This window comes from Triturus cristatus, chromosome 1_2 (assembly GCF_964204655.1).
Source record: "Triturus cristatus chromosome 1_2, aTriCri1.1, whole genome shotgun sequence".
NCBI classification, from domain to species: domain Eukaryota; kingdom Metazoa; phylum Chordata; class Amphibia; order Caudata; family Salamandridae; genus Triturus; species Triturus cristatus.
In genome coordinates, this window is record NC_140580.1 from 1,117,272,786 (window position 1) to 1,117,288,535 (window position 15,750).

General features: G+C 40.1%; 1 protein-coding gene and 1 non-coding gene across 6 annotated transcripts in view; both read right to left on the bottom strand.

Annotated features, from left to right (window-relative positions):
• GOLGA1 (golgin A1) overlaps positions 1 to 15,306 on the bottom strand; it is a 489,123-nt gene extending 473,817 nt beyond the window's left edge. For 4 of the 5 annotated variants that reach the window (XM_085613776.1, XM_085613774.1, XM_085613775.1 and 1 more), the window contains exon 1: positions 15,171 to 15,306. The gene's annotated coding sequence lies outside the window, so the exon portion shown is untranslated. Of the gene's footprint in view, positions 1 to 14,956 lie in introns of all 5 variants that reach the window. The other variant, XM_085613773.1, reaches the window with a different exon arrangement.
• Positions 8,281 to 8,375, bottom strand: LOC146868794 (Z30 small nucleolar RNA). The gene has a single exon (XR_014968920.1). It is a non-coding gene; the product is annotated as a Z30 small nucleolar RNA (small nucleolar RNA).
• Positions 15,307 to 15,750: the final 444 nt, after the last annotated feature.

Sequence of the window (15,750 nt, forward strand, 5' to 3'; positions counted from 1 at the left end):
TACACAGAATGAATGACAATTTTCGTCCTTTTTGATCATAAAGGTTAAATATATACCTTTACACAAAATTACAATTCAATCGTAATTTTCTTAATCATTGACCACTAAAGCCCATGTGGGCATTGATATCAAATGTCAAAAATTATTATTTGAACGAAAGATAGTTCTACTTAGCATATAAACAGAACGTCACAATGAATAAATGCATCTTCAGTTAATACTTCTTTTGCCACTCACTATACACTGGTCCTGACGAAAGCTCCTTACTACTTTTATTCGTGAGCTGAAACATGTAGACCCACCACATAGCCAACTAACAGATAATTATTTCTCCATTTAGTTGCATCACATATCTTTTTAATCAATATCCTGAGCCGCCAATAATAATTCTTCTAATGGCAAGGATTCTCAGCGGTATTTTTTAATCATCACCACATCACATTTTTGCACCACACCAGCTCCGCTGTAGTCAGGCGTCGCAGCACAACCGGGGGGCATTCGGCCACCCGGTTGGGGCCCCAATGATGAAGCATGACACCAACCAGGTTGGTGTGCGAGGGGCCTTTTAACCCACTTGGTGGGTTCCCAAACAATGCTTCATTTTGACCGTACCACACTACATTGGGTTTGTCCACCTTTGACAAAGCTTATAAAAGATACTCAATCTTCCATATGTCACCAGTATAGATCAAAGTTTGCATCTATAAGAAAAAACAAATAAATCAATCAACCATTGGTCGAAAAAAAATTAACTAAGACTACATTTCCTGAGACTTTACACCTTAAAATTATTAACAACATTTTTTGCAATTACATTTGTAAAATAGCTACTGACTCTCGTTTCAATGATGCAGGACTGTGAAGATTCAACATGTACACTTTCAAATTCTTTCACCCTAAGTGCACCGCTAACTCTTCGTCACAGTTATGACCCATCTGGGCCAAAGTACCATACTGGATTATGAGTTTCGACTCCAATCGTCTAAGGTCTTGAACCCTATTACCTCCTCTCTCATTCATCTTTATTGTGTCAAGAACGCAAAAACTAAGTAAAAGTAACAACAAGCAAGGAAATGTACGAGGTCGTGGAAGAGGAGGCAAAGGCGCAAGAAGAGGAAACAAGTCAACACGGAAAGACAATTTGAGCCCAGTGGGAAGTCGTACAAGGGGCCAAAGCAAGATGAAGTAATGGATAAGAAAACGGTAATCAATTTATCTGACAGAGTGCTTAGTGATTTCGAAGTAGAACTACTTGCCCTTGGACTCACTTTCTGTCCATCAACTGACTTTAATTACATGCAAAGCCGAATAGATCTTTTCCATTTCACTAGGAAATTACGCATTAAAAAATGGTTTGCTACCAAGGTGGAAACTCAAGTAGAAAGCACTAATGATATTCCAAGCACAGTGAGTATTAATGATGCAGAGTTACTTCATACAGCTAACGTGTTGGCAGGCTTAGCTACGAGTAACGATAATCCTTTCACTGATTTTGAGAATGAAAATGTCATCCTCAATTTGAATTGCAAAAAATCCCTTTAAACCAAAGTCCATCTTTTTGCCACAAGTTAAGAACGATGCAATTGAGGTATTTGAGAGAGGAGTAACTCAGGAGTTAATGAAACTTTCAAAGAAAAAAATGGCATGGATGGAGAAATGTTACATCAGCACAAAGAGAGGCTATCAACAGTTTGAAGAATGATAACTCTATAGTTATCAAAAAATCAGACAAAGGGGGAAACGTGGTTGTTCAATCACGAAAAAAATATATAGAAGAGGGCTTGCAACAACTCGCAGACAGTGAAAAATATCAAAGGAGTAATAGGATGGAGTACGAACATTCTATAAGACTGTTTCAGACAAGCTTAGACAAATGGAAGAAAGATGGGGTATTAGAGAAAAATGAGTATGATTTTTTGATGTGCAAACACCCTACATTACCAGCTCTATACCTATTACCTAAGATCCATAAGAATCCAACAGAACCTCCGGGAAGACCTATTGTTTCTTCCAGAGGTAGCTGTATGGAAAACACTAACAAATACGTCGATTTTTTCTTGCAACCTTTTGTCACAAAGCTTCCATCATATATAAAGGACACAGGTCATTTTTTGAAAGTGATTGAGAATCTGGAGTGGAAGAAAGAATTTTCACTCCTATCTTTGGATGTTGCAAGTCTTTACACATGTATACCACATGAGTTAGGACTTGCAGCATGTAGATACTATTTGAATGAGAGATCTATCTCGTACCTTAGGCACACTCAGATGCTTGTTGAAATGATGTCTTCTTGTTTAACACAAAACTTCTTTACTTTTGATGGCAGAATCTATAAACAATCTCTCGGTACTTCAATGGGGACTTGCTTTGCTCCTTGCTTTGCCTGTCTCTATTTGGGGTACTGGGAGGAAAAGGTTGTCAAAGAACATAATGTTTTCAAAGAAAAGGTAGTTAAGTGGGTACGGTACATCGATGACATCCTGTGCATTTGGACTGGCAGTGAGACCGAAGCAAATCTGTTTGTAGAAAGCCTTAATGACAATATTTTCAATCTTCAGTTCACAAGCCAATGGTCACAAAGTACCATTGAGTTTCTGGATCTTTCCCTTACCATCCAAAACGATAAATTAAAATGCTGCTTATTCAGGAAGAAAACAGCTGGAAACAGCCTTTTGCACGCACGCAGCTGTCACCCAAAACCTCTGTTAGACAGTATCCCTTTGGGAGAACTCTTGCGAGCTATGCGCAACTGTAGCTCCCCCGATGATTATGTAAAGGAAGAAGAAGTAATGACTCTGAGATTTTTGGAAAGAGGATACTCGAAAATTGTTGTTAACAAAGCAAAGGTAGAAGTGGCTAAAAGATCAAGGGAATCATTACTAACTGAAAAAGAAAGGAAAGATGAAGAGAGAGAAAATAAGGTTTATTACTACCTATAACAATCAGGCCATAGATCTGCGCAAGAGCCTTAATACTTTCTGGCCAGTGTTACACACCGACAGTGACCTCTCAAAGAGCGTGGAATTGTTCCCACTAGTCACGTATAGAAAGGCAAAATCATTAAAGGATACATTGTGCAGAACCATTGAACCTACACATACCAACATTTTAGGGGTACAAGGTTTTTACACATGCAGAAAATGTAAGGCATGCAAACATAGCAAAAACTGCAAAGAATGCATTCTTTCCCCAAACAATAAGCCCTACAAGATTTTGAAGCATACATCATGCAACACAGATTTTGCAGTCTATGCCTTGTTCTGTCCCTGTAAAAAAGCCTATATTGGCAGCACCATACATAAGGCAAAAATCAGAATTCTAGAACACCTTCGCGGCATTAAACATGGCGATAAACGATACCCTGTTGCACGCCACTTCCTGAGCCACCACAGTCAGAACAGTGATTTACTCAGTTTTTGCGTTCTTGACACAATAAAGATGAATGAGAGAGGAGGTAATAGGGTTCAAGACCTTAGACGATTGGAGTCGAAACTCATAATCCAGTATGGTACTTTGGCCCCGATGGGTCATAACTGTGACGAAGAGTTAGCGGTGCACTTAGGGTGAAAGAATTTGAAAGTGTACATGTTGAATCTTTACAGTCCTGCATCATTGAAACTAGAGTCAGTAGCTATTTTACAAATGTAATTGCAAAAAATGTTTTTAATAATTTTAAGGTGTAAAGTCTCAGGAAATGTAGTCTTAGTTATTTTTTTTCGACCAATGGTTGATTGATTTATTTGTTTTTTCTTATAGATGCAAACTTTGATCTATACTGGTGACATATGGAAGATTGAGTATCTTTTATAAGCCCACTGGGGCAAGAAGTATTAACTGAAGATGCATTTATTCATTGTGACGTTCTGTTTATATGCTAAGTAGAACTATCTTTCGTTCAAATAATAATTTTTGACATTTGATATCAATGCCCACATGGGCTTTAGTGGTCAATGATTAAGAAAATAACGATTGAATTGTAATTTTGTGTAAAGGTATATATTTAACCTTTATGATCAAAAAGGACGAAAATTGTCATTCATTCTGTGTATAATGCATTGCATTTTCAGATTACATCAATCGGTTTACTCAGTTTAGCACAATGCATTTTGTTGAAATGTAAATTTTGTTAAAGTTGCATTTAAGAAAAAAGTGGCCTCGTAAAGTAACGAGTAGCCTGGAAGTCTGTTTTCTTTGTTTACCAAAAAGAAATCACATGACTATTTATTGCACTTCCTGGTTCACTTTGCCTTTACTCGTGATCAAGGGAGTGTTATCCCGAAACGCGTAGAGTAATTGTTTTGCCTATTTGCTCTCATTAAATGACCGTTTTGAAGCTCATTGGTGTCCGTGGTTGCTGGGGATTCGAGGAAGGAGGAATTACAGCGCTGTTGGAATACGTAGAGGTTTGCCACCTCGCCGCGGACCACCATCATAAGTGAGTAGGGGGAAGGCTAACAGTAGCGGTTTCGCTATTATTGCGGTTTTTGATTATATATATATATATATATATATATTTTGATTGTGTTTCAATCATACTATTGATATGTTAGACTCGGCCATGATAGGTGCATTTGGCTTACCGTGTCTTGCTATTTACTAATAAATATATTCCAGATATACCAATTCGTCTTTTCCTTGTAGCAGGAGGTGTGGACTCTTCTTGGCCAAGTATTCTGTTGTAGAAGGATGGGTGAATTCCCTTCTAGCAGGTAATTGTGTTATAGGAAGTTGTTTTACTCCTGGCAAGAGATGTGCAAAGTATATCACGCTCCAGAGAAGTGTTGTGTGTGTTACCTTGGTCTAGAGGAGACTCATGTGATATTGTTTTCTTGCCTTGCCTTTGGGGGGAGTGTTGAAAGTTTGCCCACCCTAGGAAGTGCTGTGTTTATGTTATATTCCATAAGTTTGGAACTGATATTCTCTCCCTGGGAAAGTGACGGTACATACCTTGGTCCAGGGGAGATCTGAGACCTTTCATTACAGTACGTTTGCACAGATTCAAAAGGGCATTCAAATTGTGGAACTAGTGCTTAATGCTACCTCCAGCCCCAGTATGTAGATCAGGACAAAGGTGACAAAATAAGGAAATTGCTCAAATTCAAACACTAATATATTATGAGACCTGGCAGAATCAGAAAGGCTAACATCCGAGCTTTAATATAATGAGATTACTGCCATAATTTGTCACTGCACTACGTGGCACCAACGTGACCAGTGGATTTTATTACAGGACAAATAGATTTATGAAGCAACCGGTCCTATGGACAAGTAGATATTTTATTAAGCACAACACACCTGTGTGTAGCTTGTGTGACCTACAATCAGCCACTGAACGGTATGGTACAGCAGTTGATTGTAGGTCAAGGTTGGCGGTATTAATAGAGGAGATACATTTAGGTATTGGTAGGTTGCAGCGATATGACTTTTCAATTAGATGTTGTGATCTTTGAAATGAGGTGTGAGCAATTTTGTGGAGCTACAATACAGGGGTTAAGGCAAATATGCATGTAACTTAAAAGTACGCCATGCCCTTACAAAGGAAGGTGTACAGAGGGTGGAAAGGAAGGAGAGTCATTAAAAAGAGTCTGCAAGCTAAGGTTTTAGGTCAAAGTTTGTTTTTCATGCAGGTTTTTTGGGGCCTATTGTGGAGAGGTTTTGAGAACATGCAAAACTGTCAATAGAAACAGGTTCAAGATGTAACACGTCATTGTATCGGTGTTGTGGATGCTCGAGATTGGAGACGGCTCCTGTACTACCTTCCTTGAGAAGCATTTTTTTTTCCACACAAGTTCACTTAAACAGATTGTATTCTCCTTCATCTTGTCTTTACACTTGGAGGGAAAGAGGAGGAGCATCTTTAGCGGCATGTAGTTAATATTTTATAAACATGAATAGTAATTGATTGTGTCCATTGAGAATTTCACAGTTGATTTTTAAAAATCGGAAAATGTTCTACTGAACTTAAGACATTCAAAATTACTTTTGGCAATACTTGATCACATTGAAACACATACAATTATTTTTTTTTAATGCAGACTTCTTAAAATATAATACAAGATTTTACAGTAAAATTCAATTTAAAATTGGAGAAAAAAAAAACAAGTGCTTTCAAAGAGCCACGGCACATTTATGTGTGAGAGCAGAGAGCACACACCAACCGCACTTGCTATCCCATATTATAGCTAAGTTAATGAAGAGCAGCGGTTGGCCCCAGCAGGGACTCTGCTTCGCCACGCTTCAGTCAGTCAGTTGCTGCAGTTCAGTGGGCTTGGACCCTTATGTCACTTGATCCCTGAAACAGCGTCCCTCTGTAGGTGAGGGCCTGGCAGTTCACACAAGGTTTTACAGAAGCCATATCAAAACAAGACCAGCATTTACAAAACCAAAAGGCTGACCACTAATATCAGACCTATTGTCTTTGCCGAGGTTTATTTTCATGCTTCCCATTATCCTGTGGAAACAGGTTGCACTGATTTTCCATTATGAATACTTTTTGGAAATACTGGCATGCATCAACCATTTTACTAAATGATGCTTCAAAGAAATGTTACCTACAATTTGACATTAGTTTGGCTAAAAGGTTTTTCCCACCTAGTTGCATTTTTTTGTGAGCATTTTATTTTGAGAGCAAAGGATCATCAATCTGTCTTTCAAGCTTCTGCAGATATTTGAATCTAATTCAAGAGCATTCTGGGAGTAATGTATGTAGCCTCATATTGTTAACAAACATGAATACACCTTTCAACACTGAAACCACTGTCCGTAGTGCGGTCCGAGCTTACCACATTTCCTTAGAGAACTTGCCCTGATAAGAAAGGCTTTGTAATAATGAACTATAAATACAAGTTCCATCAGAATTAATATATGCGACCTAAATATTACCACAACTGCATACACTGCCCTTCCAATATCCATAATGTGGTACTGTAAACTAGCAGACAAACAATTTGTGCTGCAGTGGGTTGAGCCGAACATTTCAAAGGACAAAATGAACATGAAAACTTGTTGTCCTTGACCCCAAACAATATTTCCTGTGAGTCGGGCTATAGGAATTACACACTCCTGCTACATAACAAGCCCCTTAAACTGCTTGACACTCTTACACTTGCGCAAGGCAAAACGGTTATGGGTCATGTCCACCATTCAGTACTGTACCAGTCCACAGCAAAAGCAACCCATTACCAACTGAACAGGCATGGATTAACTTGAGAGATCTGCCACATACTGCTGGCCAATGGAGGACATTAATTTAGTCAACCACAGCAGGTTCCAACAAACTATGACAATCGGATATGGAATGATATTAACAAAGTCCATCCAAGCAGATATCTCAACAATTTCTCTTTCTAATCTAGGCTTGTTCAGGACCATATACATTAAACAGAATATCTCAGTATGGACAACACAGAGTAAGTAACCAGCTCTGTGACTATGATCATACGTACCACCACAAGGGACCTGCAGAGCGGCTAGCTCTCTGAAACCATAAGCTGCACACCCCTCGCTCACTTCTTTATCCGTCACACTGCTAACTGCTGCGTTCCATAACCCAATGAATAACTGCACCTCAGTGATCGCACACGACATGGAAACACTCCCACACAGTAACATACAGGCAAGCGCTTCAGCACCCCGCACAGTAGTAAGTGCTATATGAATATTGGAGTACAATACACACTATGCTATTGACTTACCATTAATGTTTTATTGCGACAGAACTGGAACACTACATGCATGTAATGTCAGCAGTATGTAGCAAACCGTGTGTATTGCAGACATAGATTCAAAACGCCAACCAGACGTGTTACATTTGCTAACACTTGTCTTAAAACAGAATATAACAAAAACAATCTGATCAGGAAAGTATTAGAAAAGTTTAATGCAGAAAAGGTTTATGCATAATAAGGTCAGAAGCGTGCCCACAAGATGGTATAGAAGTACTGAAATCGTAGAACTGCTAAATCATAAAAGCAGAGATGCCCAATGATCTTTGGGGGAGGTTTAAAATAAAGTGTTAAAATCGATCTGCCAAATATAAGCGCAGAATGGAAATGTACACAATATAGGTACTGAGAAAGACCCATCGCATAAGAAAGCTCTTGAGAAGCTGTTTGAAGATATCCAGCAAAGAGAAAGAAGTGGCATACATTCTCACGCTTTACCCTTCTGGCAGCCGGAGTGGTAAATCAGCACAAAAGACAGAGCACTTCACAATTAACAGGCGGAGGGGCTAGTAGTGATAAACAGTGTTGCAACTCAGGGAGACAACATAAGCCATATCAGCTCAGAGAGAAGATTAAGTGCTCACATCCTGGTCAAAGCCTAGTAAAGTAACCAGCAATACCAGGTCAGGCATATCCAACTCATCATTGCCTTAAGCCACATGTCCATCTCCCAAACAATACACACAGATCTTTAATTATCCTGGGAAGAGGTGGGGTTTTTTTGGATATAGGATACTTCCTCTCATTCTATAGCTATCCCCTTCAAGGTATCCTACAACCAGATTGTTAAATCACAGACCATGATTTTGCACTGGTCTACACAGTCCTGTGCGGTTATTGTTGACCCACATACACCTTATTGGTATTCTGCTTCATCATCGACTCATCTTGGTCCCTATAAACCAGGATAGGCTCAACCAATATTCCATGGAGCATTTTGATATGCAAGTCTAGATGGGGGTCTACTGTAATGATAATGTTAAAATACCTAGAGGTCACCAAGTTACTTCTTTTTTACGGTGCCTCTGGTATGGTTAAAAACAAACAATTATTTGGGTGCTAGAATAAAGCATAACACTATATTATATTCTACTTTGTTGATCTCAGAATAAAAGTGAACGATTTATCACACCTTAGCAAGTCAACGTGTTTCAGGCCTGCGTGGTTAGGTTACTATGATTTGGGGGCTTTCGTCAGAACTGCTATGTACATGCCCTGTAATGCATCTCTATTTCCTATTTGATCAGAGTCAGGGAACAAAGACAACATGTAGCACTGAACATTCATGTCAGGCCTACTTGCCCGTTTCTCCTATAAGGGCACTTTTTGATGCCTGTATCGGGCAAACAAAAATGACAGAGAACAAACAGAATAATTGTATGTATGCAATTTGATTTTCGTTTGGTGACATACAGTCCAACATGCATATTGCCAACTCATTAGCAGATAATAATAAATCGTTTATTTCGGGCACAGCCCATAAAACACCTCATATTGATACATCAAAAATACACTTAAATACATTAAAATGTAGACAGTTAGAAAATCATAAAAACACCGTTGTACAATTACCCAGTTATAAAAGAATAAACATCCATATATATTAGCAACAAAAGTAGAATAACTGCACCTGAAGGAATACATTGACCAGGTGGCAAAGCAACCACTATAGAATTGTGCAAATGCAGTTATAACTAGTCTAGGAAATTCATATAATTGCAATAAGAGAAATGTGCATAGTGTAGTGCCAGTGCTAATATTTGTCGAGCTCTCTCATACTTTGGAATTTAGAATTACATTCCTCCTTAAGGCCCAAGCAATATGCAAATATCGGGAGACCGCAAATGCTAAGAGTTCTCTTGTGTCGCTCTTAAAGAGTCTCTCCGCTTCCCAGTAATGCCGAACACCCATAGTATTACATTCTGCCATCAACCATTTTTTTCCGGCTACCCTGTAGTAGGGACAGAAAAACAAAAAATGGGATTCTGTTTCCACTATGTTTGGGCAAAATTTAGTCTTGGGGAAGCATTTGAAAGTGTGAGATCTTAGGGGCAAAACCCCACACCTGCATAGAACATACAAACATTTTGATTGGTACAGATACATCCTATTCATGTAGGGTTCAAACAGTGGAGCACTTTTGTGATTAAGAAACTTGCCTTCAAGGGTATTTGTGTCGTACGCTTCCCACGTTTGAGCTATGACTGCCTCCCAATAGCACTGTCTGACTCTTGCAGTATCACCTTTTACTATAGAATCAGGTGCTGTCTATACATTGCTCATGCCAATTCTATGTGATAATTCTTGTATGTGTTTGAGCCATGGTGTCTTACTTTGCTATCGAGGGCCAGAAGGTCTTTGACACACTCTCTGAAGGATACCAATTCTTGTGTGGACCATAATGTAACCCAATATAGCAAGGGTTTTAGGATGGCTATTAGATGGATGGGATTGAGGGCCACATCTAGATGTAATGTTGTTACGAAGGAGCTTTTGGGGGGGCGGGAGGGGGGGGGGAAAGAGTATAAAAAGTGTTTTTAAAAACCTGTTTTTTGTTTTGGTTAGCCTATCTGCATCGGCATACCCCCAAATCTCGGCTCCATATAGGGCCGACGCGACAGCCGTAGCTATGGATATAGCCATGACCGGTGTTACAGGTCCTCCGGATGCAGCCTTATAGCGTCTAGCTATGGCAAAAGCTTTCTGGTGAAGGGTGGTTTCACTTTTTTTTGCAGCTGTGTGGCCCATGCTTGAGTGTTACTTAACCTAACCCCAAGATAGTCAATATGATGGACGACTTCAAGGGGGCGGCCCTCTGCAGTCGCAGTACCTCTACACCTCTTATGGGAGTTAATCATCATGACTTTAGATTTGGAGGAGTTCAATTCTAGCCCTCTTTTCCCACAGAAGGTGACGAAAGCATTCAGTTGAGATTGAAGGCCCATAGGTGTGCGGGAGATCAGTAGGGTGTTGTCTGCAAACATTAATATTGGGGTTGGTATGTCCCATACTCTAGGGGCGTCATGTTTGCATAGCTTCAACCTCTTGACAGCACCACTGATAAATAAGCTAAACAATGTTGGGGCTAGGATACATCCCTGTCTGACCCCTTTCCTGATCTCTATCTTCTCAGTCATATCGCCTGTTGTGTTCCATCTCACCTTTCATATGTGTTTTCATGGACGAGCCCAAGTATCCTTAGGAGGTCCGGGAGAATACCATAACCTTCCAGTACCTCCCACATTATGTTTCTGGGGACCAGGTTGAATGCCGCTCTTAGGTCAATAAAAGCGACATATAGGTGGTCACGCAACAAGGAGAGATATTTCCAAGTTATCATCTTGAAGCGGAGGACCTGGTCCAAAGTGCCAATTTTTTTTTATCTAAAGCCTGCTTGGGAGTCTTCTAGAATATTATTTTGCTGCATCCAACCATTTAATCGAAATAAAACCTGTCTGCAAAAGATTTTTGGGGAGTTGTCAAGTAGGCTTATCGGCCTATAATTTGATGTTATAGATATCTCGCCTTTCTTGTGGATCGGTATAATAACCGCACCTTGCCATGACGGGGTAATCCCATTACTATTTATAATGCTGTTTGATAGGGTGTTCAGATAAGGGGCCCAAATATCTGGTTCGGAAAGATAAAGGTCCACCGGAATGCCATCCATTCCAGGAGCCTTGCCCCTTTCTGTTAATGTTATTGCTTTGTATGTTTCAAGGAGAGTAAATATAAGTTTCACTTGCGAGGCTGGGGTACAAGAAGAGGTAATCTCACTAGATGATTGAGCACCGCTACCCTCCTCTAGGGAAGTGATCTCTGGGCCGTTAGTTTGCTGCTGGCAATCATAGAGGGCACTAGAGTGGGTGACCCAGGTGTCGGGCATGATAGCAGGTTCTAAGTGAGTGTTCTTGATAGAATTTCCAGCTACTAATTTCCCAAAGTTTTTTTGGTCTCCCTTCTCTAAGGCCTCAGCTAGCATGAACCATTGGGCCTCATCCCATCCCTTTTAGTTTTGACTAAGATATTTTTATATTCATGCCTGGTCTTTATAATTTCAGGTCTGAAGCCCATTTTAATAGCACACAGTAGTTTGAGCTTTCCTAGGCGACAGGTCTTGTGGGCGTTTTCCTTTTAAGTGTTCCTCTTTTCTGTTCCCTCATGAAACATGGTCTCAAGATATCCATGAGTTCACAGTGTAAAGTGATAAAATGAATATTATGGATGTTGTTTAAGTAAATTTTGGACATCACTTTTTCATCTCCCTCCATTTCTGCCACTTGATACTTCTCAAATTATATGATATTGTAATTGGTGCGGAAAGGACTACTACCTTCAGTTGAAGATCTTTGAATACAGTCATATAAAAGGATGTAGTTAGTGCCTGGTGATCGCTATCTGGTCTGTAATTAACTTGCATATAATACAAGTCTGGCCAGAAGTCAATATCAAGTAATATGTGGTCAATCCTGGATTTGCTAAGGCCTCTACTAAAAGGGCACGTAGGGGGGACAGTCAGACCTGGTGTTACCATTTACTAATCTTAGTCCATGTTCAATAATAAGATCGATAATTTGGGTGCCCACCTTTGACAGTTTAGTAGTTTTCTTATAGTCGTGAATATGTGAAGTTTCCTGGGGTCTAGACTCTGCAAATATAGGAATGGAGGTGTTAGTATCACCTGCCACGATTTTTTTAGTGTTTGGGGTAATCTCTCCCCAAAAAATCCTCTAGCCTGCTTACGATCGAGGATTGCAAGTTAGAAGGTACAGACCCAATGTAAACATTCACTAGAGTTATATGTCTGGGTCCTGACCAGGTTTTAATAGTAATTTGCAGGGCAAGTAAATCTTTGGATTTAGTTGGAAGCATTTTGGCCATTGGAAACAAGTCCAGTCCTAGCCACAAGCAGATATTATGTGAACTGATCAACATGCCATTTTGAACTCATGCACACACAAGAACTGTCAAATATTGTTTTAGTGCGATTGCTGCTGACAGCACTGCAACACTCCATGGTAGTGAGAAATCAGGCACAACACAAAGTAGATAGACCATTCTTACGCATGTTGATATATCTCATACCCCAACAGGAAAGGGAGGGCGCACTCCTATAGTCAAACTCTGTAAAAGAAACCTTGATATTATTTTCATAGTCAGCATTTGTCTCTCAGTTTGTATTACCTGTGTTCCCCACTCCAATGGTGCTGGACCACTGAGAAACCTATTTCCTCCTCTACTCTGTTCCAGATATTGGTAAACTGTCTGCGTTCATATAGCTTGTTGTCTCCTTTCCCCTCTTTCCTTGTTACAATAGTTACATACATATTATAAATAATAAACATCAAGTAACATAATGCCCAAAACCTGTCAATACACTGATTGACTTGTGGATGACAAGCGTTCTTTAAGTTTTGTTATACGCCATTTACTGGGCACATACTCAATCATATTTGGTCAATTTCAAATGTCTTACATTTTATTGCAACATTAGACCCTTAACACTGGGCACATTAATGAGAATAATGAATACGATGAGATGTAAAGATTACCAGGGGTGACAAACGTATGCACAGTTCCTGCTTCCTGCTATCCAGCAGTGTTGCTGGCCCCTTTTCCTCACAATTGCAGCTCTAGCCAGTGCATCCTAATAAATTCTTCCCTATTCTCAATCTTTGCAGCAACGAAGACCATTAGGTTCAACAGCCCCAGAGATCTGCGGATTACCATATTTGCAGCCCACTTAAACTTTTTAGCCTACACCTGTCCCACTGATGTCCCCTGGGAATCTTGCCTAAAGATGAGCAAATGTCCCTAAAGAAGACCACCTGCTTCAAACACAAGCCTTCCCTAACACCACTGAAACAGCTGCATTGAAAACCAAAGCAAGACAAAACATTTTTTTTAAAAAGAGAGTTCACACCACCCCTGGGAAAAAACACAAGCAAAACATCCAAGCTTCAGGATCAAGATCCTATTCACAACAGGCATGAGCTATTGCACTACATACTGTAATAAACCTAAGTTTCCATACATTGCAGCTGCTGAAAACTGACAAGAAACGGAAAAAATGAAGTTAAAATCCCTGAGATTTAAGTGCAATGAAAAAACTGTATGTGCTCGGGAGGGGGGGGGGGGGTCTCTGAAGGAGCCATGGCCAAAGAAGAGTTACCAGGAATCCTTTAAAATACTTGTGGTGTATGTAATTAAGCACTTGTCCGAAAACGTGTGATCAGGCATCCAAACATATCACATAACAAACGTGACAAACCTTTTGGTTTTGTCAATGTATGTAAGCAATGGGTTTTATAACCAACAGGCAAACCGATAACAATGATATTGATGGGAATAATTCAAATACACTGATGTGAATAATTGTATTTCCAGAACTGAAATACCTCATATCATATGGCTCTGAATTAAACATTAAATAGTCTGTGAGAGGGGAGCGTTTTTTCCAAATGCGTTAATCACTCTCAAATTCCCATTCGAAACATTTGCCTCTGCAGTTTCTTGCCCTACTTTAACCACTTAAACCCCTTTCGCCTCAAATCTCTCTGAAATCACTGTCTAACACTTCATCTCCTTTGTACTAATCAGTCTTTTCACTGTCCTTGTGCATGTTCTTCCTTATTTCATTTCCTCTTCACAATTTCCTTTAACATCAACTATTTGTCTTCAGCACGGTTGATATTTAAGCAGTTATGTATTCCTCCTTCATGAACTTTCCTTTAAACTAGTAAATACAGTTGCCGAATATGTGACCATCGTTCTGAAGCAGGTCAAGGAAAGGAAGAATATGGGCTGTGACCTAACACCTTTTGATCCACGGACAAGCACTGTGGGAAATTGGCACGAACTTCAGCCTTAACCTCCGGGTTCTCTATGACGCGCACAACAAACTTGTATCCACACCCTGAACTCACCAATACAGACAGGCAGTTCACAGTATCCACTATACAAGAGTCATATGTTGCGTGGAAAATAGAACTACACAATAATCACTCTTGGAGAATGTCAGAATAAGTGAAATGTGAAAAATAATCAAACTCAGCATCACTAATTATTTTATGGGGAGTTATATCATTGTTGAGAAATCGAACAATACTTTGTGTGTAAAGTTAATAAATGCAGGTCCCATTTGAAAGGTTGAGAGTACACCTTCCTAAAATAAAGAAATCTGACACAATGGCAGTACCCCCTCACGGAGGGAGGGTGATAACAGCCTTTACCTCAAGAGTAGAGTGAGTCAAACCCGGGAGGGGGTACCAAAGATCCACATTAACTCCCGGTCCGAAACAGAGCATCAGCTCCAACACTCCATAAGGCAGCTGAAGACCATCTCTCCACTTCCATGCCAGAGCGCTTCGACAGTCAAAAGGTGTAAACATCCTCCGCCTCTTTCCCTTCATTTCTCTCCTCCTACCCTCCCTCAGTAATACTCACCGATCTCCGGCTCGTATTCCACCAACTTCTCCCAATATCTGTCGGTGGATGTGGCTGCTGACGTCGCCAACAGCGCCACCGGCACCTCTCGCTGCGCGCACACCATTGGCTGCGACAAGTAAAAGAGGCAAGTACCTTCTTCCCCATTGGAAGATAGCCGTGTCAGCTGAACAAGAACCCCCAGCTGATTCTCGCGCTTGTGCAGTCACGTCTGGCACCACCGACCCATTGAGAACTTCGTCATGAAAAGCAGACTAAAGCGAAGCAGATTAAAGCGAGGCATGTTTCCACCTACAGAGTGAGAACCTGGCCGCCATTTTGTAACGGTGCTGTTTAACATGAGTTATATGGAGCAGAGAGTTTCCTAACAAATCTCCGATTACCCCAGGTCACAATGAAAGTATTATGAGAGATTTTCTAGCTATAGTGAAGGAAACTTTTAATTTATTAAGAACGCGGAGGCGAGGATTATGCATATCTTTCTTCACTTTTTATTACCACAGTAGTTTCAAAGTTAAACAAAAAACATTGTAACCCTTAGATTATTATAATCAGGAGTAGGATGCACCTGCATTGATTC